The sequence below is a fragment of the Eptesicus fuscus genome, chromosome 20 (genome assembly GCF_027574615.1).
Source record: "Eptesicus fuscus isolate TK198812 chromosome 20, DD_ASM_mEF_20220401, whole genome shotgun sequence".
In the NCBI taxonomy this organism is placed as follows: domain Eukaryota; kingdom Metazoa; phylum Chordata; class Mammalia; order Chiroptera; family Vespertilionidae; genus Eptesicus; species Eptesicus fuscus.
This window is the reverse complement of record NC_072492.1, coordinates 35,848,515-35,875,609: the sequence shown is the minus strand read 5'-3', so window position 1 is coordinate 35,875,609 and position 27,095 is coordinate 35,848,515. Positions and strand designations below refer to the sequence as shown.

General features: G+C 40.6%; 1 protein-coding gene across 4 annotated transcripts in view; it reads left to right on the top strand.

Moving 5' to 3' along the window:
• Positions 1-558: 558 nt before the first annotated feature.
• Positions 559-27,095, top strand: part of STAT3 (signal transducer and activator of transcription 3) — a 51,050-nt gene continuing 24,513 nt past the window's right edge. For 2 of the 4 annotated variants that reach the window (XM_028157255.2, XM_008149359.3), the window contains exon 1: positions 562-816. The gene's annotated coding sequence lies outside the window, so the exon portion shown is untranslated. Of the gene's footprint in view, positions 817-27,095 lie in introns of all 4 variants that reach the window. The other 2 variants (XM_028157256.2, XM_008149361.3) reach the window with 2 other exon arrangements.

Sequence of the window (27,095 nt, the reverse complement as noted above, 5' to 3'; positions counted from 1 at the left end):
TTTCCGGGTGTGTGTGTGTCTTATCTCACGCAGAAACTGGAGCTTAGAGCAGGCAAGAGTCACCCATGTTCTTTTTGCTGTCTCCAGAAACCCAATTGAGGTGTTGGGCCCCCTGGGGACCTGGTGATACTTGGGGACTAACTAGCTGACTCCCACGTGGTAAGTGGCTCCCACCCTTGCCGCCACGTGGTATTAAGAACCGGAAAAAGGGAGAGCAGGCAAAAGAGAGCCGCATCAGGGGCATTTAAAGTGTCTTGACGTCACACACTGCCAGGAACTCAGCTGAGTTTTTAGCAGGACATTCCAGCCACCTTCCCTCCCTCCCTCCGGACTTCTGGGCCCGAGACCTCGGCAATTCCCCTGCTATTGCGGAGGGAGGAGGACTGGGCCTTCGGAACAGCCAGCACGGGGCGTTCCCAGCCTTGTGTTGGCCCCGCCCTCTCTCCATAAGGCTCTTCTCATTGGCCCGTTGGTGTGCAGTTCACGCTCCAGTGGAGGAGAAAACTGGCCGTCTCATGAATTATGCAGGACGGCGTGCCTTGGTCAGGATGGGGCTGGGCGGGGATTGGCTGGAGGGGCTGTAATTCAGAGGTTTCCGGAGCTGCGGCGGCGGCGGCGGCGTAGACTGGGAGGGAGAGCCTGGGGTTCCGTCGTCGCAGCGGAGGGAGTGAGCCCGAACCGAATCCTTGACGGGTAACCCGGCTCGGCTCTCCCTCTCCGCGTCTGCTAGGAGAGACCCTGCGGCCCGAGGGAGCCCGCGGCCCGTACCCCGGCGCAAGCGCACCCCGGCCTGTCGGGCCTCAGCCCGAGAAACAGGTGAAGGGTGTGAAGGGTGGGGTCGCGCCCCCCGCGCGGCTCCGGGGCCTGAGGATCCGGGGTGGCGGGGGAGGAGGGGGCGCGCCGGAGGGGATGGAGACTTGTGGTTGGTTGGGGGGAAGTTGTGTAAGGAAACTTCAGAGGGGCGTGAGGATAGAGGAGATGTGGAGGGTCGCTCTGAAGGGACACCTCCGGGTTGACAGGAGCGGGCCTCTGAAGGGACCGAGGGCGCTGGAAGGAAGTTTCGTTCTTCGGAGGAAGGGAAGGCGGCGAGGAAGAGAGAGCGGGCTCGAGGGGGAGGACCGTGGGGCGAGAGCACTCGGGTGGGGGTGGCAGGAGTGAGGGACAGTCTCTCCCCCCCAACCCCCCCTCCCCACTTCCTGCTCCCTGGAACTCGGGGGACGTTCCGGGCGTAGGAGCGACTGTCAAGCCCGCGGAGATCACGGAGAGGTGGGGTGGTGGTGGAAAGAGCCCCCCTTCCTCGGCCTTGCCCTGCTTTCGATCCCTTAGGAGCCAGCTAAGCCCCTCTGGAGGTAGAAATAGGTGTCTTCCTCCTGCGGTCTCCTGGGCTCATTGGTTGTGGGTAGGATTATTGCATAAGAATCAAGTTTCCTGTAGGGAAATTGACAGCTCACATACTCTTTCTAAATTCCCTCCGGTCTTTTTTCTAGGTTAAGCCAGGTTTCTCTCCAAACCCCTTCAAAACAACAACCACCACAACAAAATAACCACTCTCCCTCTCCCCCCAGTCAAGCCAGCCCTAGAGAGAAATCAGCCTCTTTTCTCCGTGTCATTGTTCTTTTATAAACACCTGGTAAACTCGGCCAGAAGATAAATAATTGAGCCCCTACGTTTACTGGATTGTGGTGTTGCTTAACTGCATAGGGCAGAATGAACCAATCGAGAGGAGGAGTTTATTTTGTCTCGGAGCCAAGATCTTGGGTAAACGCAGAGGAGAGGGAAACAAAGACTGGCTGGCCTTGGGGAAGCCATGTGTGCAAACTTTACCTGTGTTTGGGTGGTGCGGCTGGGCTTCAGTTAGCAAAATCCAAACTGCCACCCAAGTTGCTTTTTCCATGTTTAGTAGACATCCCTCTGTTATATCAAGTGGTTGTATAGTGTTGACACCCTTTTTCTTATACAAAAATGTGTATAATGTGCATCTGCTGGTTTTATATTTATCCTGTGTATGGGTTGTAACTTTGGTTAGCGGTGCTGATAAAGCACTGGTTTGAATAAATCAGAATAGTAAATCATCTCAATCTCTTACATGTGGCTTCAGGCAGTTATAACCTGATTCAGCCAGTTTTCTATTTTATTATATGTTAAATATGTCTGTGTTCCTTGAGTCAACACATTTATTTCTTTATTACATGTGCCAGGCGGGAGTACTGGCAGAATTTATGCTCAGACATTTTTATAGTGGGATGGGGGAAGCCTTTATAGAAGGCTGCAATACAGAAAAAAACAAATTGTTGTAGATGTTGGAGGGTTGATCTTAGTCTCTATATTTGTTAGCACATCCATCACAAAAAAAACACACAACCACTAGCAAGTTTATGAATCTTTTATTTTTGTATGTAGTCCTGTTGGAAAGAATAACCATTTAGAAATATCCACAGTTCTGACTTGACCCAAAAGGGATAGATAGTTCATATCCTATTTTGTAGGCTGGGAGATTGAGGCCCAAGGAACAAGACACTTGCCTAAGGCAGCAGAGTGCCATAGTGGGTGGAACTCACACTCCTGGGTATTTTGTGTTCTTTCTACTACTTGTGCTTAAGTATTTGGTCTTTTAGAGCGAGTGTAAACCCTATTGGGGAAATTCTAACTTACACATGGATCGTGAAATACCACCCATAGGCTCTACGACTCCATGGGAGACAGGTAATAAACAGGAGAAAAAAGTGCAAGTGGGGTTTGCTTAGGTCATTTTTCTAACTGCTCTATCTAACTTGGGAAGTAACTGATTTGTTAGTTGGCATAATTTATCATCAGAATTTAGGTATTTCGCCGAAGCCGGTTTGGCTCAGTGGATAGAGCGTCGGCCTGCGGACTCAAGGGTCCCAGGTTCGATTCCGGTCAAGGGCATGTACCTTGGTTGCGGGCACATCCCCAGTGGGGGGTGTGCAGGAGGCAGCTGATCGATGTTTCTCTCTCATCGATGTTTCTAGCTCTCTATCCCTCTCTCTTCCTCTCTGTAAAAAATCAATAAAAAATATATTAAAAAAAAAGAATTTAGCTATTTCCTAATGGAAAGAGAGATTTATGTAGGCAAGCTTGTAGATGAAGGATAGTTGAGACCTAAATGTCACTTCAGCCTGTGGCTGGATCAGTGGTCATTTGTGTTTCCAGAAAGTTGCTTTCTCTTCCTTGGCTCTGCATGTTTTGACATTCAGATGTGAGATGGGGCAGAGATAGTGACCCTCATTTCAGACACAGAGTTCAGCACCTTTTTACCTTATGGTTTTCTCAGAGATGGTCTACAAATGAACAAATATTTACTTTCTGCAACTTAGTGAAAGCTAGATGACTTGTTTATAGAACTTGCATTTACTGAGGCAACTTGAAAAATGCTTTACCCATACAATGCAGCATGTCTTCAAAGAAATGGTGGAACATTGTCTGATATTCAATAAACTAGCTATTTTATATAACATACTAGAGGCCCGATGCACGAAAATTCGTGCAAGAGTAGGCTTTCCTTCTCCCCACTGCCGGCACTGGCTTCCCTCCGGCACCTGGGACCTGGGCTTTGCTCTGGCCCCGGCTTCATCCGGAAGGACGCCCAGAAGGATGTTTGGTCTAATTAGCATACTACCCTTTTATTATTATAGATAGCACAGATAAAGAACATTTCCATTATTGTGGAAAGTTCTACTGGACAGTGCTGTAGTAAGTACTACAGGTCTTTAGAGGAAGGAGAGGTTATGAGGCATGGAGTTGTGTAGGAATTCTTCTTGCCAAAGGAGAGATTTGACCTGGGTCCCAAATAATGGTTGGAATTTGATAGGTATAAAGAATTTCGGGTGAGGAGTTATGGTGATATAGCACAAAATCCTGGTAGATTAGGCAGGTAAGTAGGGGAGAAGAAGTGCCTACTTATATGATGTCTTGACTATAAGACCAAGGAATTTCAGTACAGTCCTTTTGTAGGGGAAGCTTTTAACGATGTGTGAGGCCAAGTACTGGTGTTTAATTATGGAGTGCCTACTATGTGTCAGCATGTGGCCGGTGTTGGTTAATTTGTACAAAGTATATCAGTACACATAGCCTCTGCCCTAGTGGAGTTGTCATTGAGGTTAACCTTATAAACTGGGCTAGCACCCAAAGAAAGGTGAACTGATTTATCGGATTTGTGTGGGTTAAGTGCAGATATGTTTTTTTAGGATTTGTAATTGGCTACAAATTGACTACTCACCTTTTATGTCTTCCATATTTTAAAAATTTTACTATAACTTTTGGGTCATTCATAAAAACCAGCCAAAGAACACTTGAAAGACATCCCCAAATCCTGACGAACCTCTGGTGTCCCGTAGCAGCCTTGGTGAGGTCCAACAGGATGGCATTGCTGGGCTGTTTCAGTCTTTGTTGGTTATGGTGAAAAAATTAATGTTGTGGTTACATATTTGCTGCTAGGAACCTTGGCTTACTAAGGTGCACTTTAATCAGGATGGCCAGATAGTACTTTGGTCATAAATTGTTTGGAATGTCTTCAGTTTTTAAAGGGAATAGCATATGGAAGAATGAATTTCTATTATGGTCAGTTTTCATTTACCATGTTAGGATTATCACAACTCTTAGTTCAGATAGGCAAACGTATTATACTAGAGGCCCAATGCACGAAATTCGTGCAAGGGGCTCGGCCCTCACAGCCCCAGCTGCCTCAGCCTTCGCAGCCCCAGGTTCGTCTGGAAGGTCGTCCTGACGGTCATTCTGCTGTTGGGTCTAATTAGCATATTAGCTCTTTATTATATAGGATTACATAGGATATTGAGAGCCAGTTATTGTACTAGGCAGGATCCAAAGATAATGAAACATGGTCCCTACTTTCATGGAACTGGGGGCATTATTGTGGGGACAGAGGGTGTGCTGTGTTAGTATGAACTTCAGGCAGAGTAGATGACAGAATAGTGGTTTAAGGTTCAAACTCTGGAGTCAAACAGATCCGGGATTGGATCCTGGATCTCTCACTTCCTATAGATTCAGTGAAATAAAACAGGTAAAATGTTTAGCATAGTGCCTGGTGCACAGTAAGAACTCCATAAATCTAAGTTCTTATTAAATGTCTACTTAAAGAGATTGATTATCTTCACAGGTGAGAAAAGACTTTGTCATACAGGGGCTTTATCAGGTGGGAACTCCTGAAGAGGGTTTTGTAGGATGAATAGGAATTTTCCTTCAGAGCTAAGTGGTAAGCAGTTGCATTCAAGGCCGAAGGAATAGGAGTAAGAGGCTTAAAACAGCATAGTGTATTCAGGGAGCTCAAAGTGGAAGTTCTTAATTTAGGAGAACTAAACGGAGGGTAAAGGAAGCTACAGAGCTACAGCTCTCATCCTTTCTTTTCTGTTAATAATTGGGTTCAAATGTCGTTAAAATAAGTTGTTTTTCCTGTTTACAGAAGTAATACATGCTTGGTAATTACCAGAGGAAAAGGGGGTTGGGGGCAGGTAGAAAAGGGTCAAGGCAGGTAAATGGTGACTGAAGGAGACTTGACTTTGGGTGGTGAACACAATAATATACAGATAATGTATTATAGAATTGTACACTTGAAACCTATATAATTTTATTAACCAATGTCACCCCAATAAATTCAATAAAAAAAGTAAAAAAAAAGAAGTAATACATGCTATTGTAAAACATTTAAATTTATAAAAATACATATTATATATTTTTATATATAATAGGTTAATAGTTTGGTGTATATTTCTCGAGACTTCTTGCAGCTTTTTCTACTTATCAGTTTATCTTGGACATATTTATTGCAAATTCCTTTTCACAGTCTAATAAAAGAATAATAAGGAAGGCAAATCTGCCCCACTCCAAGATAAAATAAGGTTTGGATGATCTGGTTTTCCTTTCTGCTACCTCCATCCATTAGAATAAATGACATTTCTAATCAGTGAACTTTTACCTGACCTTTGACTTTTTAACTACATTGGATGAGGAACTTATATTCCGAGCTTTCCTAACATAGCATTATTATAGTGCTGAAATGCTTGGGCGGTGTGTTTGAGGGTTTCATGGTCCACAGTTCTATAGGTAAAAGAATGGTCTGGATCCACCACCTCTTGGACCTTGGGGTCAGTTGTTTTAACTTCTCTGGGTTTCAGTTTATCCCAAATGGTCCAATTGGAGGGGAGTTGTGAAGATTAAGCAAGATACTGTATATGAACTACTTTGCTCAGCGCCTGGCAGATAGCTAACATTTGAGTGCTAATAATTAATATTATTAAAAACTGCAGATCTGGGGGGGGGATGGGAATGGGGGGATGAGGACAAATATGTGACACCTTAATCAATAAAGAAATTAAAAAAAAAAAAAAGAAAATGTTCTAAACTTTGTGTTAATGGTTGCACCGTTCTGTGAATATATTAAAACCATTGAATTGTATATTTCCAATGAGTGAATTCTATGGTATGTGAATTATAACTTAATAAAAATGTTTTTTTTCTCTAAAAAATAAAAATAAAAAATAAAAACTGCAGATCTATCTAACTAAAGTCAGGGAAGTTATGATTCATGGTAGCCATTAATGACCCAAAATAAAGGAAAGAAGGAGTAATTGGGAGATTCTAACCTAATAGGGAAAAATGAAATGAAGAGGGACTTGTGGTGGAGGAGATGGAGGCCATCACGTAAAAGAAATAGGCAAGGCAAAATGAAAATTCCTGTTTATACCAATGTCCCCATGAGAATCTGTCTCTTCCAAAACCTATGATTGAGGCTCATTTATTTTCAACAATATTCAATACATTTATTATCACTTTGAAATTTGAACAGTCCCCTGGAGTTCTTTTTTTTTTAAATATTTTTTTATTTATTATATGTGTACATATCTTACTGGAGTTCTTTATGACACAAAAAGTGCAGATAATATTGAAAGTTTGAGGGGTAGAGGAGTCAGGCAAGGACAGTGTTCAGTTTGGGAGTGAGGTGAAGTAAGAGGCCAGGAGGTGATTTGTTCCTTCTCATCTTTGTGTGTGTATGGGTACGAGTGTGTGTTTTCATTGGAGTAGAGCTGTTTGCCTGTCCTGTAACTTTTATTTGCAAATGAATTTGTATTTGAAATGGCCTTGCGGTGAAGAAGCAGCATTCAGTTTCCCTGCAAAACAGGTTCTCACACACCAGCTCTCCGGTTTTGGATCGGAGAAGACAAGAAGGAAAGGCCTTCCAGTTGTTTCCTGGCCGTGCTTGCGCAGGAGGAAGCCAGCAGAGCTTGAAAGAGAAAGTAAACCTTCTGGTAAATAAATGGCTTCCCCATTGTGGAGGAGGAGTACAAATTATTAGGGGGATGTTTGGGTAGTTTTTGTAGAAGCTATTTCTGAAAACTGATTTAGATTATCGAAGGCAAACCAAATTTAGGAAAACCCTACCTTGTCTGGTATTAACCACCTGTTTTCCCGCTCTGTTGATTGAATTTATTAGTTTGCGGTGTCCTGACCTATCATTTTTGTTATAAGAATTAGAGGATTTGAGTCTGAATTGGAGCACCTGCTTCGGTGAAAGCTTCCTAAAGTGCATGTTCTTCACATTTTTTTCTAATGTTCATTTTGTTTTGCTGTTTAGCAAGCACTTTTCCTGACAGAATCTGAAAGCATTAGACTTTTACTTTGTTCTTCCCTACTCTTCCACTTCAGTCCCCCCAAATGTAATCCTCAAAACCTCAAAACCCAGATGTTAGCTGTGTAATTACCTCTCCTAGAAACCCAAGTGCAATATTGCATTGAGTTAGCATTAAAATAGTCGGCCTTTGAAATTTTTTTCTACTTGTGGTTTAGACATAATAAATATTTAATCTCAGACTGACTGCCTGACAAATCCGTTTTGTGTTTGGGCCTTTTAAAAAAAATCAATATGTTTAGGGAAAGCAAATTTATTGAAACATTAACCAAACTAAAACATAATTAGGATGGTAACTGTCTAATTCATAGGGGCAGGTGGAATAATTGAAGCATTCTGAAGCTAAATGTCAATATTCTTTATTCCATGTGTTATTGTCTCTTTGCATTAGAGTGCATAAACAAGAGTGGGATGTAAGTGGGAGTAAGCATGTGGGACACTTTAGGGCCCTAATTACTATGTTGAAGAATCCTGGGGCCATCCAAGTTTCCTGTTTCTCCAAAGTACCACTGTAGTTCCATATGTCTGTTGTGGGGGAGGTTGTGCCTATTGAGGAACAGAGGGTTTATGGGAACTCTCTGTACTTTCCACTTAATTTTGCTTTGAACCTAAAACTGCTTTTAAAAATAAAGTTTATTCATTAAAAAAGAAAAAGTTCTGTTTCTGCAGAAATATCCGAGGTGTCCAGGGTCAGAAGTGCCTTGTAATGCAGCTATGTGATTCCATATACTTCTACCTCAGTTTACCCTAAGCTTTACAATGAGTACCATTCTTTTATACCCACTGAGAATATTTTCCAAATAATGGAGAACGAGACTGGAGGTGGGGGACAGAGAAGATCCCTACCACCTCTGGGTTAGTTTCCCCTTTTCCTAGAAGAGATGAATGTGAGTCTTAACCATAGACTTGCAGCAAGAATATATTAGTTTTGTTTTTTAGTTCCAGACTCCAGTTTTCTTTTCTTTTTTTAATATATTTTTTTATTTTTTACAGAGAGGAAGGGAGAAGGATAGAGAGTTAGAAACATCGATCAGCTGCCTCCTGCACACCCCCTCCTGGGGATGTGCCCGCAACCAAGGATGCCCTTGACCGGAATCGAACCTGGGACCTTTCAGTCCGCAGGCCGACGCTCTATCCACTGAGCCAAACCGGCTTTGGCTCCAGTTTTCTTTATTGTAAAAGTGATATTTTTGGAAAACATGTTTCAGTTAATCAGTACAAAAAGGCATGTAGTAAGTGGAAAGTGTCTCTTCCTCAGGGACTGTTAGTTATCTATTTCTCACTTACCTTTGCAGAATGATTTATGTGTACACATGCAAACATATTTCTACTTTTTTTCTTCCACCGGTAGGGGTGAATTATACACAATAACTCTTTATCTTGCTCTTGTCACTTTATTTTAGGAAACACTCAATGTGAATGTTTATATCTGCCTCATGTTTTTAAGGTCTGTGTAGTAGTATTTTAAGCTATGGATGCTATTATTCATTTAATTAATCTCCTGATGGTAGGCACAGATTGTTTGTAGAATCTAAAGACAGAAGTCAGTGTTGTAAATATCCTTATGTTTGTGTTCAGGTACATACAAATAAATCTATGCATATAGTATACTTTTAATGTTTTAATTATAATATGCATACTGTTTAGAAATTTAGCTTTTCAGTTAACAGAGTGCACATTTCCCCCCCTTAGTTTTGGGGAGAAGTCTAAACGATACCACTCCTAAAACACAGCAAACTGTTTCATTTAAGCCCCATTGCTCCTTTGGCAAGTGGGGCAGGGGTTGTTTTGGGTGTTTTGTATTGTTCCCATGGATGGGTTGCTCACTGATGCTTTTGTTTGAGTTGTCTATCGCACCAATTCTCAGAGTACTGTCCAGCAGACCCCTGGGGGTCCCTGAGATTCTTTAAGGGGGTTCTTTGATGTAAAAACTACTTTTATAATATTTTTTGTGTTTTTTACTTAGTGGCCTTTGCACTTATACTTGTAGTCATTGTAAAAAAACAACAACGGATTTCACATAATGTCCATGATGAAACAGTAAAAAATATTAATTTCATTATGCCTCATTTCTTGAGGATGAGTCCTTTGTTTTTTAATCCTCACTTGAGGATATGTTTATTGATTTGAGAGAGAGATATAAAGGGTGGGGGGAGGGAGGAGAGAGAGAGAGAGAGAGAGAGAGAGAGAGAAGAGAGAGAGAGAGAGGAGAAACATGGATGTGAGAGAGAACCATCGATTGGTTGCCTCCCGTATGTGCCCCGACCAGGGATTAAATCTTCAACCTAGGAATGTGCCCTGACCAGGAATCCAGCTTGCAGTCTTTTGGTGTATAGGATGATGCTCCAGCCAGTGAGCCACCCAGCCTGTTGTCTGTGTTTCTGATGGAATACCTATGAACTTGTTAAGACAGACGGTTTCTGACTGCTTGGATTACTTTATAAAGACAATTTAATAATTGTTTTTAAATTATACAAGTAGTGTTGTTCTATTTAGACATGTCTTTATAATGTTAGCTTTCATTTATTTTTTTAAAGTATATTTTTATTGATTTCAGAGAAGAAGGTAGAGGGAGAGAGATAGAAACATCAATGATGAGAATCATTGATTGGCTGCCTCCTGCACGCCCCACACTGCCAACCACTGATCTTTTTTACTATCTCTATAGTTTTATCTTTTCCAGAATATCATATAGTTGGAATTATATGGTATGCAGCCATTTCAGATTGCCTTCTTTCACTTAGCAACGTTCACTTAGATTCTTCCATGTCTTTTCTTGGCTTGATAGCTCATTTCTTCTTATTGCCTTATTAATATCCCATTGTCTATGTATACCACAATTTGTTTATATAGTCACCTATTGAAGGACATCCTTATTGCTTCCAAGTTTTTGCTTTTATAATTAAAGCTGCTATAAATACTCACGTGCAGGTTTTTGTGTAGACATAAGATTTCAACTCATTTGGGTAAATACCAAGGAGAATGATTGCCAGATCGTATGTTAAGAATTTGCTTAGTTTTGTAAGAAACTGCCAGACTCTTCCAAAGTGGCTGTACCATTTTGCATTCTCACCAGAAATGAATGGAATTTCTGTTGTTCCACATCCTCCCCAGCATTTGGTGTTGTCAGTATTTTGGATTTTGGACCTTCTAATTAATAGGTGTTTAGTGGTATCTCATTATTTAATTTGCAATTTCCTGGTGGCATATGATGTCAAGCATCTTTTCATATGCTTTTTTTTTTTTTTGCCATCTCTGTATCTTCTGTTCAGATTATTTTTTAAATTGGATTGTTTGTTTTCTTATTTTTGAGAGTTTTAAGGATTCTTTGTATATTTTAGATAAATTAAAATTTTTCTTCTTTAAAACTTTAAAAAACTGTCATAAAATGATGTTCTAGAATCCAAGCTCATGCAGAAACAAACTTTGGGATGCTTGTGGTTAGTATACTAGGGACAAGGAAATGAAGAACTTACCTTTTCTCCCCCTAAATTTAATCCTCAAACTCTCCTGGGGCTGGCCAGAGGGCTATAGTCCATAGTGTATAGACTTAGATACTGGTTTTTATATTTAATCTCTCTGCCCTTTCATATAATGTGTTGGATGGTATGTTGATTCCTCCTTAAGCCCTGAACATTGTTGAGCCTAGGTGGATTGGAAGAGTGGAGAAATACTGAACATTTTTAAATCTTTCTAGAGGTCATTCTTCTTGGGCCAGGAATCGAACCGTGACCTCCTGGTTCATAGGGCAACACTCAACCACTGAACCATCTCGGCCAGGCAAGACACTATTCTTTCAACTTCCGTGACTCCGGGTTTTTCTTCACTCTTATTGGTCTTTCTATGGGACCTTTCCTGGTTCATTCTCTACCTAAACACTAATGTTGAAGTGCCTTGGACCTCTGTCTGGGGCTCTTTTTTCTTCTCTTTTTCAATTGTTTTCCCTACATTTACTTGTTACTTGGGTTCTAACCGTCATCTGCATCCTGATGACTATCAAAGGTGTGCCTCCAGCTCAGGTGTCTCTAGGCTCCCAGTACCTGTATCCTGCTGCTTACTTGACATTTCCCCTTGGGCAGCCTGTAGTTGTCTCAGGTATCTTGTCCAAAACATAACCCTTAGACTTTCTCACCACAAGCTTGTGCCGTTCCCCCCAACTTTCCTCAGCTAAGCAAATTGCATCACTCCATTGTGCAAGTAAACAGTCTAGGAATATCCTTAATTTCCTTATTCTCTCATAACCTCTGCTTCTCTTCAAGTTATCAGCAAGTCCTGTTGGTTCTGCCTCTAAAGTTTTCTTAAATTCCTTTGTCACATCCTGATTTCTGTTCCCACTCTGTGGTAGACGAGATACTCTAAAAACCCTCCTGTACAAAACACCAAAAAATGTTGGATAAACCGAGTTCTTAAGAAAATTAGGGAACTCTTTAGAGGCAAAAATCAAATGAAACCTCACCAAAAAAGGGGAGAAGAAGCCAGCTTATAATGGGGGTGGAGGATGGGGGTGGAATGGGGGGGGGGGGGTTGCAGGTGACGGGGGTGGGGATGGGGGGAGGGAAGCACAGGATTTACCTAGCTCTATTACTAAGGATTTCTAGTTAGCCACTCAGGGAGGGTACATGGTCTTGGTCTTAGTAAGGAATTGGAACTGCTAAATTGAAATTCTAAGCTGAGATTTTAACATAAAAAGGTCTGTTTTCCAAGAACAAATAGTTACTTCCTCTTATATCCCTCACCTAATCATCTAAAGTATGTCAACCTGACTGACCTCTGTCACTCACTATCCTATCATCTTTACTGCTCTTATCACCAGTGTTAATTATCTTCCTTATTTACTTGTCTGTATTCCTTCCTCTCAAGGAGGGCAGAGACCTATCTGTTCTGTTCACCACTCTGTATACCCTGCCCTTGGTTCCAAATTGTTTTTGTTTCTTTTAAATAAATAAATGGCCAATGTCAAGTAAGCAGATTCCTTCTGAGAATATAACATGATGTTACCTATTTATTTTTTAATTTTGGTACTAAAAAAAAAAAGGCAACATCATGTTATATTTTCACTTTAAAATATAATTTTAATTTTTACCCAAGTAATGCATACAAATAATTTAGAATTTGAAGAATGCTAAAAGACATATTAATGTCTTTTGTGCTATTCCTCCTTACTTTTTACATATTACTTCCCAGAGACAGCCATTTTCAAAGCATTTAGCTTTTTCTTCTGGTATTTATGTCCATGCTTCTAAGTAATAAGCTTATACTACTATTCTTTTTTTTTCTTTATTGATTAAGGTATTACATATGTGTCCTTATTCCCCCATTGCCCTTCCTCCCCCTCACACACTCATGCCTTCACCCCCCCCCCCCCTGGTGTCTGTGTCCATTGGTTAGGCTTATATGTATGCTTACAAGTCCTTTGGTTGATCTCTTCCCCTTACCCCAGCCCTCCCCTACCTTCCCTCTGAGGTTTGACTGTCTGATCGATGCTTCTCTGTCTCTGGATCTGTTTTCGTTCATCTGTTTATGTTGTTCATTACTATTCTTGATATATCAAATTTTAGATACCTTTTAACTTCCTATCATCATTGGTGAAGATTTATTTTTTTTAAACACCACTATTCTTTCCCATATACCTCACAATATAATCATAATTTTTAAGCCACTTTTGTTAAACCACTAATCACACATTTTATTTCAACTAAATATTGTTCACTGATAAGCCATGTAGTGTACTCTGATTGTGTTTCCTTTCACATACAAATATTTGTTTTTTCCTGGCGTTAATATTTTTATTAAAAATGTTTTTTTCTTTATACCGATTGCTAACTTCCCAAAATTTCCAGCAGGTCTCTGAAATGCCTGGCAGTTTACTTCAAAAAAAACTTAAATACATTGACATTCTGTTCATTACTTTCTAGGCAACCCCCATTCCCCTTGCCCAGTCCTGCTGCAATATGAGTCTCCTTTTGCCACTGTCCTTTGTTGGAGTTCCCTTTTTGTGGATGCCATGTCTTCCTCTTTCTGGTAAAGGTGCATGGGAAGGACATTGTTTGAGATGGCATGTATCTGAAATATCTTTATTCTCTTTGAATGATCATTTGGGTGGGCATTAAATAATTCATCATTTTGAAGGCATTTTTGGCTCATTTGGCTTAGAATCCATTAGAGTATGATGCTGTTCTGGGACAAGGTTGCCGAGTGGTTAAGGCGATGGACTGCTAAAGTATGATGCTGTTCTGATTTCTGATCCTCTCCAAGAGACCTGGTTCTTTTCTCTGGAAGCTTGTATAACTTCTTTATTCCCACTCTTCTGAAATTTCATTGGATTGGCTACTAGATGGGTCCCTTTTAAGCTGGAAAGGGAAATTATTATTTCTTTGCTAATTCCCAGCTTACCATTTTCACCTTCTCTTTCTGTGAATTCTCTTGCTCAGATATTGGATCTTCTGCACAGACCATCTGAGTTTTATTTTTTGTTTTTGCTTCCCCTCCTCTTCTATTTCTCATCTGTTTTGTTGTTGCTGTGGATTACATTCTAGGAAGTTTCCTTGACTCTGTCTTTCAACCCATCTATCTAATTTTTAATCTGGCCATCATTTTCAACTTCAGAAGCTCTTTTTTTTTTTAGTTGCTATTTTCATTTTTATCCTATTCCTCTAAAGTGGGTATAATTTTTCTCCCCTAATAAAGAAGGATATTTATAATTTTGTGAAATTTTTGTCACCTCCTAATACTCTGAATCCTGGGTTCATTCCTTTTTTCTTATGTTCACCTCTATCTCATGTTGGAGGTTTTCTTCAAAAGCATAGCAGTTCGCCCTGGCCGGGTAGCTTGGTTGGTTGGTTGGAGCGTTGTCTGGTACACCAAAAGGTTGTGGGTTTGATTCCCGATTGGCACATACTTAGGTTGCTGGTTGGATCCCTGGTCAGGCTCATGGGAGGCAACAAATGGATGTTTCTCTTTCTTTCTAAAAAAAGGCAAGCATAGTTCTTAGTTCTTAAAGTTGAGTGGTCTTATGTGCTTGTTGCGTTTGCTATATGTTGGGCTTCTCTGTGGGTTTGGGAGGGGCCTGGCTGTCAGTGTCCTGGGAGCTTATGTATGTAGCTCTTTTGGCATCTTTTGTTCACTGTTGTCTCATTTTCCATTCTTTGTTCTTGTGGGTTTGTACCTTTTGCCTCTGCTTTACTATCACTTTAATACATGTTGGGTCATGTTTAACCAGCAGATCTATGTCATGTTCTCTTGAGCACTCTTATTTTTGCACACGCTGTTCCCTCTACTTGGCCTGGTTACCCTTTCCTCTCTTAGCATTACCATATCTCCTGTAGATTTATACATATATGAAATTATTAAGAGATTTGCTAATGACTTTAGATTGGGTCTTAGACCTTTCTCTTTGGGAATATCTCAAAATAAACGTACTCATCCAAGTGATTTTGTTTTATAAGATGCCTCATTTCAATGTTTACATGTCAATATTTAGTTATGGTATAACTTAATTCTCAAATAACTACCCAGAGGCACGTGTCGTGAAATGTCCTCTTTTAGATGATAGCAGGGTGCTAAAGTCTCATTATTGCAATTTAAGGAGAAACAACTATGTTATATAACAGTCTAGCTTTATGAGCAAAGCCATATATATTTTACGATATTTTTATTGGTTTCAGAGAGAAAGGAAGAGGGAGAGAGAAAAACATCAATGATGAGAGAGAATCATGCCGAAACCGGTTTGGCTCAGTGGATAGAGCGTCGGTCTGCGGACTGAAGGGTCCCGGGTTCGATTCCGGTCAAGGGCATGTACATTGGTTGCGGGCACATCCCCAGTGGGGGATGTGCAGGAGGCAGCTGGTCGATGTATCTCTCTCATCGATGTTTCTAACTCTCTATCCCTCTCCCTTTCTCTCTGTAAAAAATCAATAAAATATATTAAAAAAAAAAAAAAAAAAAAGAGAGAGAGAGAATCATTGATCGGCTGCCTTCTGCATGCGTCCTACTGGGGATCGAGCCTGCAACCTGGGCATGTGCCCTGATCAGGAATCGAACCTTGATCTGACTTATATTTTGAAAAGATTTGTAATGTGGAGAATAGACTGTAGAGCAAGCATGTCAAACTCAAAGGCTAACACCGGCCAAATAAATGAGACATGTGGCCCGCAGGCCACAAGTTTGACATGCTTGCTGCAGAGGGACAAGGGTAAGAGCATCAAAACCAGTTGGAAGTTGAAGGCAGTAATCTAAGGTAAGAGGTGATGGTGACTTGGACTAAGATTGTGTTAGTGGAGCCTTGGCCAATGTTGCTAAGTGGTTAGAGTGTTGGTGCGAGCACCAAAGGGTCTTGGGTTCCATTCCCAGTCAAGGGTATGTTCCTGGGTTGCACTTTTAATCCCCGGCCGGGGTAGGGGCACATTCAGGAGGCAACCAATTGATGTTTCCCTCTCTTTCTTTCTCTCTCTCCTTTCTCTCTCTCCCCCCCCCCGCCCCCTCCCCCATTCCAATCTCTCTAAAAAATGGAAAAAATATTCTCAGGCGAGGATTAACAACAACAAAAAGATTATAGCAGTAAAGTGGTGAGAAGTGCTCACATCTATAATAATAAAAGCATAATATGCTAATTAGACCGGACTTCCTTCCAACGAGAAGCCGGGGCTGCGAGGGAAGCCCGGGTCCCAGGTGCCAGAGGGAAGCTGGTGCTGGCAGCTGGGGTAAGGAAGGCCTACTCTTGCATGAATTTTGTGCATCGGGCCTCTAGTTCTAGTTATATTTTGAAGACAGAACCAACAGAATTTGTTAATGGATTGGCTGTTGTGGGGGGAGAAGGGGGAAGGGGCAAGAGGAGAATAGAGATTGGAGTCAAAGCTTATTTTCAAGGTTTTTAGCCTGAGCACATGTAAGAATGGAATTGCCATTTGCTAAAATGGGGAAGATTGGAGGGGAATTAGGCTGGGAGAAGTTTTTGATGAAGGGGATAGTTTGGGGTACATTAAATTTGAGATGATTGTTAGACATCCAAGTGGAGGTATTGAGTATGCAGTTAGATAGATATTAGACTCTGGAGTCCATGAGAAAGGACAGGGCATTTATAAAGTGAAAGCATAGAGGGAAACAGAACTTTACTATTAAAATACTTTTAACAGCAAAACCTTTTCCTTTGAAACTGCACATTCTTTTCTCATGAATATTGGAGTCTCTATAAAAGTGGTATTCTATGACTATGTTAGTAGAAATGTTGTCCTAGTCACCAAATGCAATAAGCCACCTCAAATTTAGGGCATAAAACAGCAACCATTTTATGATGCTCTCGGATTCTGGGGCTGGAATTTAGAGAGGCACAGCAGGGATGTCTTGTCTTTGCTCCACAAAGTCTGGGGCCTCAGCTGGGAAGACTTGGACATCTGGGGGCACTCAGTGCTGCTGCACTCACATATGGTGCCTGGGCCGGAATGAGTCAAAGGCTGATCGTAGCTGGGATGCAGACCAAGTGCCTCCATGTGGAAGAGCCTTTTGCCTTGGGCTTCTCACAAGATGTTGGCTGGGTTCTGGAGAATGAGCCTTTCAAGAGAATCAGGTGGAAGCGGCACAGCCTTGGAAGTTGCATGTGGATAGTTCCGCCATCCTCTGTTGCTTGGAGCAGTCATGGATTTAGCCAGGTTCAGGAGAAGAGGGCAAAGATCCTTTTTTCAATGGGACAGGAATCAACGAATTTGAGCCATGTTTTCTAACCACCACAAATGCTCTTTGAATTTGAGGTTCTGCCCCCAATGCATAGTTACTTTAAAGGAAGAAGTTCTAACACAGGATCTATGGGTATAGACTCTTAGCCCCAGTTATAAATTGCTTCATGCTAAGCAACCAGGACTACCTTAATATCTCTTATAGGGAAAGTGACCAGAATTAATTTGAGAAAAGAGTCTTCCTTCTCTTCAAAAAGTATTGATCTATATTGTTGGTTTGTGATGTTGAGATTCGGCAATTTGTTTCCTTTCTCTGCTTTATTTCATTTGCCTGTCTTAAAAGAATATTAATAACTTACATTGCAGTCTAGATCAGTGGATGCTTTTATGATTCTTATTTGGGCTTTGGCCAAAGATAACAGAACTCACAGGCTTTTCCAGCAACTTGCCCTTCTCCTCCCTTCAGTTGCCTTCAAGCTTGGAAATTATGACATGACGATTTGCTTGCCCAACCTACAGTTGTTTCTCAAAGGCTATACTCTTTCTCTGTTTTAAAAAGTTGGCAGCCTGCCTCTGATCCCTGTGAGAGTGAGTCCATCAGCATTCACAGCTCATTGGAAGGGTGCTTTGCTTCTCTCTGGAAAAACTTCCAAATTCTAGGTAGCCAGTCATACAGGGTAGAGTTTATCTTGTTTTCCCAGATGCAGAAGTCTTATGGGTACCATACTTTCCAGTATTGTGGCCATCGTGACTGTTCAGCAGAAACTTTTGCAGTGGAGGTGGTATTTATGTGTGTGTGCAAATGTGAGTAAAGGAAACTCTAAAGGAAATTTTTTTGGTGTCTTAAATCTAATATCCCATTGGAAGCTCTGAATAGGAATGATACATGAGGGTTGCCAGCAGAGAGCTTCTCAAATGGAGGAAATGGAATTAAAACAAGAAAAAGCCTCAGCTGCATACATCATATTACGACAGTATTAGTAAGTACTTCAGGCATTCAGAGTTAAAGCAGTGATTGGGCCAGAAGTGAGTTAGGGAAAGCCTCTAACACTGGCTGGAAAGGGACATATAATGCCACCAAGGAGAAAAACAGTTTAGGTGAGACTATCTGTGAGAATGGACCAAAGTCTGTAGGGGTGGGGGTGGAGAAGGAGATAAGTTGACTTGATGGAAGACAGGACATTTTGAAGTCATCTTGAGGCTGGAGAAGAGCTGGAGGTGGCCTAAGTTGGCTGAGGAGTTGGAGAGCCTTAGACAGGGATAAAGATTTTGTAATGGACAATGAGAAGTTAGTTATATTTTTGAGCTGGGGGATGTGCTGTGATTTTACTCTTAAGGATACTGCCGGGTAATTTTTTAATTTTTCAAAAAGCAAAATTGAAAGAGTTGGTCTGCTTCTCAGAATACTTTTTAGTGGATGCAGTGTTCTCGCCTGGGAGAATCTGGCTTATCAATGTAGTTGTAATTCATACCAGCGGTTTATTCATTCTGCCGGATATTGGGGTCAGTCCAGTATAGCGGTTACAAGTGCAAGTTATGGAGTCATAGTGCTTGGGTCTAAGTAGTGGTGATGGTGATGGAAGGAAGGCCTGTGGAGGGAGGCCTTGGTATTTTTGAGTAGCTGAGAGAAGAGCAGAGGCAATGCCAGGAGTTTGGCCAGTAGGCTGGTGCCAGCTGACACAAGAAAGGCAGGGCTAGCCAGGCCATCAGCACTTACCAACACTTATATACTGTGTGCCAGCTGTGTCCTAAGCGCTTTGTGTACATTAATCTTTAGTTCTAACAATGACCCTGTGAGGCAAGTCCTGTTTTCTCTCCCTTTTTACAGATGAGGAGACGGAGGCACAAAGAGGCAAAATAACTGGCACTCTCTCACATACATTTAAGTGGTGGAGACAGGATTCAGGTCTGGGCACTGTAGCTCCAGGATCCATGCTCTAAGCACAACATTTTTCTGACATAATATTATATATTTTGTTTCTCAACCTCAGAACAATGCAAGGTCATCAATGGGGTTTTAAGTAGGGGAGTAGCAAGATCAAGTCTATGTCTTGAAAATGTCTCTCTACAATGTGGAAAATGGACTGGAAGGAGGCAAGCATATGTGGGGAGACAGTTCAAAGCTCTTGTGGCCCAGCTGCATTGTGGCTCCGAGATTTCTGTCTGATTTTCTTTGTTGCCTTTTCTTGGGGGAAGGGTGTGTGTGCTGGGTTCTGATATTTTTGGTTAAATATCAATTTACTACTTATACTGCAGCATTTATTCTTGGATTGCAGTAACCTTATGTCTTGAGGGGATGGAACCTGATCATAATTTATAGACTGAAGAGTCTTTAGAGGCCATCCAGCTCAGTTGCTCTTCCAGTATCAGAATTACTGCTGTGACATTTCTCAGGGTGAGCATTTAACCTCCATTTGAACACCAAACGCAACAGGAACGTGGGAGTCTGCCCCTCACTCCTTTCTCTGGTCACCTTTGCCCTTCAAACAGTCACCAAGTCCCATGCTGTCTTCCTCATTAATGTCTCTGGAAGATGTCTGTGTGAAAGCATTTCTGAGGCTGCTACCCAAATTTGGGCTGCCACTACCTCTTACCTTGATCCTTTCATCTTAAGGGATCTTTCTGAAATGTAAAGCAAATGATCATTTGTCTGCTTCAAGCTTTGCAGACCTCACCATTGCCCTATTTCTTCATGTGGCTTACATGAGAGTCTTCTCCAACCTCATCTCACGTCAGAGTCCCCTTATGTAGTTTCTGCAATGTTCTGCTTCATGACAGCTGCCTGGACCCCATCCTGAAGATTATTATTGAGTCCAGCTAGTGTAAAGACCAACGTCTGGCTTCTCACAGTTCCTTAGGTGATTCTAATGTGCATCCAGAGTTGAGCTCTGACCTCTGCTCTGTATTCCCAGGTTCTCAGTCTGGCCACACATTAACATCATCTGATGAGCTTTTAAATGTCGAAACCTGGTTCCTACCCTCAGCAATTCTGATTTCACATCTGGTTTGGTTGCCACGAATCTCTGTATTTATTTATTTTAAAAAGTATCTGCCCTTATAATTCTAATCTGCAGCCAGGGGTTGGAACCTCTGCATACAGAGGAAATCACTCTGAGGACAGAATTTGGAGTAGATGTTATGGGGAAACAGATTCCAGTTTTGGAGTGATTTACATATATATATATATATATATATATATATATATACATACATACATACACACACACACATACATACATACATATAATTGATTTTTACAGAGAGGAAGGGAGAGGGATAGAGAGTTAGAAACATCAATGAGAGAGAAACATCAATCAGCTGCCTCCTGCACACCCTCTACTGGGGATGTGCCCGCAACCAAGGTACATGTCCTTGACTGGAATCGAACCCGGGACCCTTGAGTCCGCAGGCTGACGCTCTATCTACTGAGCCAAACCGGCTAGGGCTGATTTATGCTTTTCATGTGGAGATCTCCAAGTATTTGAAGAGCCACTCTTCCATAATTTAGTTTTTTCTCTGCTCACCCCTCTTCCTGTTCCTCAAGCTTTTTTACTGGGCAAAACATTCAAGTTTTTGGACTCCTTACACCCTAGGAGTATGTATTTGTTTTTCAGTGTGCCATTTAAAAATGTGATACAATTAGAATATCATTCTAGATATGGGTCAGTTTCAGCAGGACTAATAGATCCTTTAGTTGTAACACTATATATGTCTGTTAACATACTATAAAGTTACATTGACTTGGTATCATGGTTGACTCATGAGTTACTTAAAGATCAATTAAAACTCCCACTGTAGCATAATGGCTAAGAGCAGGAACTTTGAAAACAGACTACTGTATTTGGGTTAGGATTCCAACTCCATGCCTACTACCGGTACGACCTTGGGTGACTCACTTAAAATCCTGTGCCTCAGTTTCCTCCTCTGTAAAATGGGGATAAAAATAGCATCTATCTCATAGAATTGTGTGAGAATGAAATAAATAAATAAATAAATAAATAAATAAATAAATGTCAAGTGCTTAAAACAGTGGCTGACACATAGTAAGTACTATATAAATATTAGCCATAATTATTAGTTATTTGGATTGCTCTTAAACCAAGGTGATTTAAAATATATATATATTTATTGATTGATTGATTTCAGAGAGAAAGGGAGAGGGAGAGATAGAAGAAACATTAATGATGAGAATCATTGATCGGCTGCTTCCTGCACGCCCCCTATTGAGAATTGAACCCGCCACCTTTTCTGTGTACCATGGAACGATACTCCAACCAATTGAGCCACTCTCTTTGCTGGAGCACTTAATGTATTTCCCTTAGTCTTTTTAGGACCTGGAGCTATCCTCCGGTGAACCAGGTGGAGATATTGGATAAGGGCACCAGTTAACCCTCCAGTCCTCCCCTTGTCTCCTTACATACACCAAATCACAGCATTACTAAATTCCTCCCTTAGGATTTGGTACAAAGGCCCATTAAAATGCATGTGTTTTACATAGCAGGGAAAGCTGACTTTATCATTTAACTTGGCAAATCTGAGGAATTAATCTGTGTCCCAGGGCATTGAGGAAATTCATTTAGCATAAGATATGTTGATGAAAGGGATGCCATGGGGGTGGGGGGTGGGGAGGAACTATACAGCAGTAAGGTACACCCAGTCTCTTACTATATAGGAGGGATGCTGTACATTCATTATGTTGTGTGTGGTTTTGTTTTGTTTTTTAAACTTACAACAATCCTTTAAAGAGGGGTACTTCTCCATTTTACTGAAGAAGAAGCCTGTTCAGTAATCAAGTAATGTTTTCCAAACAAATAGCTGATAAATGGCAGTCAGGGTTTGCACCCCGTCCCAGCCAGTATAAAGTCTCATTTCCTTGGCCTCATACCCACTGCTTTGGAGCAGTGTATCTGGGTGGAGGAGTGGAAGTGTCACAAAGTGGGGAGACTGTGTGACACACAAATTCTGTCTGTTTTGTGGTTTTCATATAGAGTCAGACCAGTTTTCAGGCAGCTTTAACCATAAACTGTGCACTTAGTAACTGATGAAGCATGTCCGTATTACTTTCAATTTGGAGAGATTTATGTTTGTTACGTTCTTGCTCCTTTAATCTGAAGTATTTGTGATAAAATAAAGTACCTATCCCAAATGAAGTATGGAAAATATGTCAGTTTGTTTCTTTAAATTTCTTACCATTATTAGCTTAGAAATAATAAGAGGTCTTGGTAATTCATAGTTCTCAGAATCTTTTTCCCAAAGACAGCTGAGTATGCACTAGATTTGGGGTAATTCTTTTGGTTTTGTTTTTAAAACCCTGGCTGTCCTTCAAGGATTAGAGCACTAGGTTTCCTTTCCTTTTGCTGTTCAAATTCCTGGTAGTCTCTGCCTCTTAAAGTTAACTGTAAATCTGATAATTTTTATCCTCTCTGTTTCTGGATATACACTAGATAACTATGCAAAGGTAGTGCTAGTGATCAGATTTGGAATGGAGAAAATAATGTGCTTGGCACAAGAGGCTTTAACTCTTCCTAGAAGAATTAAAGTGAGGTAAGAAGGATGAGGGAAATAGACTTTTTTGGGGTTAGAGTGCTCTAGAGTGTCATGAAAACTGTCCTTTTCCTTATTTCTCCAAGCTCTACTCCCCAGGAATTTAGTACTTCTTTCATATATTCAATTTTGCCACATTAGTGGGGAACTCTAATTCAATTTTTCTTATATCTCAATGTCCATTTTTGCAAGGAAGAGTTGGTTTCTGACTTTAAAACAAATCCTATTATTTGTAATTGAGTGTTACAATAAGTATAGTTCAGATTGGGCACTCAAGTGCTAACATTTTGTCTTTCTGGGAAATCAAAATTAGATTTAGATATAGACTTATTATAAAGGCAAACATCTAGTCTTTAAACCTTATAAAGGTGCTATTAGGATTTGTAAGCAATGAAATTATATGTTTATTATACATGGATACTTACTTTGAATTATCTATTTTTTAAATTTGAAATTTCAAAGTCTTACCATCTAAGGTAATTATGAATGGTTAAGTTAACAATGATTAAATAGCTAAAGCTTTAATATTTAAATGTGGACTCCTATCATTCATTACACCTTTCATCCTACAGTGAAAGTTTCATAAAGATTGAGTGTCTTTGTCTAGCATTAATTGCCTTTTACTTTTTCTCCTCTTCTTTTAAAAAAACTTTCATTGATTGGTTTGAGAGAGAAAAACATTGATTTGTTGTTTTACTTGTTTATGCATTCATTGGATGATTCTTGTATGTGTCCTGACTGGGGATCCAACTTGCAACCTTGGTGTATCGGGATGATGCTGTAACCAACTGAACTACTCGGCCAGGGCTAAAAAATATATATATATATTTTAAAATATATATATTTCTATTGATTTCAGAGAGGAAGAGAGAGATAGAAACATCAATGATGACAGAGAATCATTGATCAGCTGCCTCCTGCATGTCCCTTCTTGGGATCGAGCAAGCCCCACAACCCGGGCATGTGCCCTGACTGGGAATCAAACTGTGACCTCCTGGTTTATAGGTTGATGCTCAACCACTGAGCCACACTGGCTGGGCTAAAAATATATTCTCAAAAGGACTGGTTTTTCTAGAAATTAATGCAAGTGTATTTCTTTATACTTTGATTGCCTTAGCCACTGAGCCTTTCCTGACAGCAAAGAGGAGCTTAGTGTACGCAACAGATAAAATACAAGTATGCGCTATTTAAGATCTAGGCATTTCTAATATAGACTACAGCCAACACCCAAAGAAAAATCATGTGATACATTGCAAGGTGAAACAGAAATTATCTTTAGATCACTTTCTGTTCTGAATGATTTTCCTCCCTCTCCTCACTTTCTACCCTCCCGCCTGGTCCCCTGTTGTAAACCCACTGGTACATGAATGTGAAATACAAGTCTTATTTTAAAAGAAGTTTTATGAAATGATGTAATGAAACCCTTTGGTAAGTGGTCCTGACTTGTGTTCTCAACTTGCCCTTGGTTACTTTAGATTGAAGTTTATAAATGAGAACTGTGATTTTGGACAAACTTTTCTAGTGATCTTTACAGTAATAAGTTCCCCATTAGACAATAGTTGTTTGCCTTATGACTTGTTGTTGGTAAAGCTATCCCCAAGGGGTTGAGAAATTCCTGTTTAGAAAAGTCCAGAAAGTCTTTGGTGACTTACTGTTTCATTTTCTTTTTCTTTTCTCTTCAGTTGTAGAAAACAGTATCACACTTTTCCTTCATATGCTAACATTTGCTATCTTCTAACCTAAATTTAGCAAACACCTTTAGAGAAGTAAGCCCTATGTCATACCCTAAGACAGCCATTGTATGGAATGTATTGTTTTCTCTCCTATGCACCCGGAATGGTACTTGGCATTTAAATTGTTGTGCAAATCACTTTCTGTGTTCTGGGGTTCAGTGAAAGTGGTTATTGACTCTCAGGCTTAGGATTATTCCGTAGATAAGAAATACTTTAGTTAGAATAGGGGCCCTGGCCGGGTAGCTCAGTTGGTTAGAGCATCATCCCAATAAGCCAAGGATGGGGGTTTGTTACCAGGTCAGGGCACATACAGGAATCAACCAATGAATTTATAAATAAGTGGAATAACAAATTGATGTTTCTCTCTGTCTGTCTGTCTCTTCCTCCCTCCCTCTGTCTCCCCACCCCCAAAAATGAGTAAATTAAAAAATAATAATAATTAAGTGAGGTTCTTTAGATTGTAATTTGAAAAATCAGAATTGAGATTGTGAAATAAAGTTGGATCTTTTAAATTTTTTCCCAGTAAAACAATTACCGCAAAGCTAGTTGGCAGTGGTTTTCCTAGACAATTTGGCTAGTGCTCTCTTAGGGATATGCTCTTGTTATGAAGAGCATTTGGTCTGATTGCTCTGTGGCCCCTGTTAGTTAAATATGGTTTGTAGCTAAGCAGACATTAAGGAGATCACTATCTGACTCTTTGCCCATGTTCTCTTCGAAAATGCTGCCTGCTCTTTGGCTTTAATTTATAACTATTAAAAAATGTATTTTTTTTTTTTTGCCGAGACCGGTTTGGCTCAGTGGATAGAGCGTCGGCCTGCAGACTCAAGGGTCCCAGGTTCGATTCCGGTCAAGGGCATGTACCTTGGTTGCGGGCACATCCCCAGTGGGGGGTGTGCAAGAGGCAGCTGATCGATGTTTCTCTCTCATCGATGTTTCTAGCTCTCTATCCCTCTCTCTTCCTCTCTGTAAAAAATCAATAAAATATATTTAAAAAAATGTATTTTTTTATATAACTTTTTTTTTTTTAACAAACATATTTTATTGATTTTTTACAGAGAGGAAGGGAGAGTGATAGAGTTAGAAACATCGATGAGAGAGAAACATCGATCAGCTGCCTCTTGCACACCTCCTACTGGGGATGTGCCCGCAACCAAGGTACATGCCCTTGACCGGAATTGAACCTGGGACCCTTCAGTCCGCAGGCCGATGCTCTATCCACTGAACCAAACCGGTCAGGGCTATATAACTTCTTTATACTAGAGGCCCGGTGCACGAAATTCGTGCACTGGGGGGGGGGTCCCTCAACCCGGCTTGCGCCCTCTCACAGTCTGGGAGCCCTTGGGGGATGTCCGACTGATGGCTTAGGCCCACTCCCCACCCAGCTGGCCTAAGCCAGCAGTCAGACATCCTTAGTGCTGCTGCAGAGGCGGGAGAGACTCCTGTCACCTGCTGTGCTCGCCAGCCATGAGCCCGGCTCAGGGCTTCTGGCTGAACGGCGCTACCCCTGTGGAAGCGCACTGACCACCAGTGGGCAACTCCTGCATTGAGCGTCTGCCCCCTGGTGGTCAGTGCACATCATAGCGACTGGTCATTCCGCCATTTGGTTGATTTGCATATTAGTCCTTTATTATATAGGATATATGATAGCTATTATATATATATATATGATATTAGCATATATATGATAGCTATTACAGTGATTAGATTAAGAAGTAGAACATAACATGAGTCACTTTTGGTGCTTTAATTTTATGGAAAAAACTATTAGCTAGTTTCTGATTTAAGAAATAGCACAATTACTGTTCTATTTACTAAAACCCCAACTGAAATTAAAACAACAGCAAAAACCCTCTGAATTATGGACCGGAAATGAATTGGACTACTTTCATCAACTTGTAATTTGTTAATAGTACTAGTATATTAGTTTGAAAATGCAAATATTCATGCATGATTCCAATGTTAATCTATAACTGATCACATATTATGGGATGCTGCTTTGTGGTTTTACCTTAGAACTTCAGGGAGCAGACTGTGAGAGCTCTATGTTTGTATCTAAGATAAGCAAATTTATAATAACACTGGAGTATATTTTGAAAAGTAAGTGTCTATTTGTTTAAATCCTTTGTTAGAAGAACCACAGTTTTTTGGTTACATAAGAGCATCAGTGTCCAACAAAAGTGGAATGCAAGTCACATATGTAATTCTAAAGTTGTTAATAGCTATATTAAGAGAAATAAAAAGAAATGGGTGAAATTCATTTTAATAATATATTTTAGTTTCCCCAATATATCCAAAATATTATCAATTCAATACCAATGAGATATTTTACTTTATTTAAAGTGTATTTTACACTTAAAGCACATCTCAGTTTGAACCAGCCACATTTCACGTGTCCAATAGCCACACATGGGAAGTGGCTACCTTATTTCATTACATTCAAATTGCAGTAAAATCTACATAAATTGGCGTGTTAGACAGATTTCTATGCAA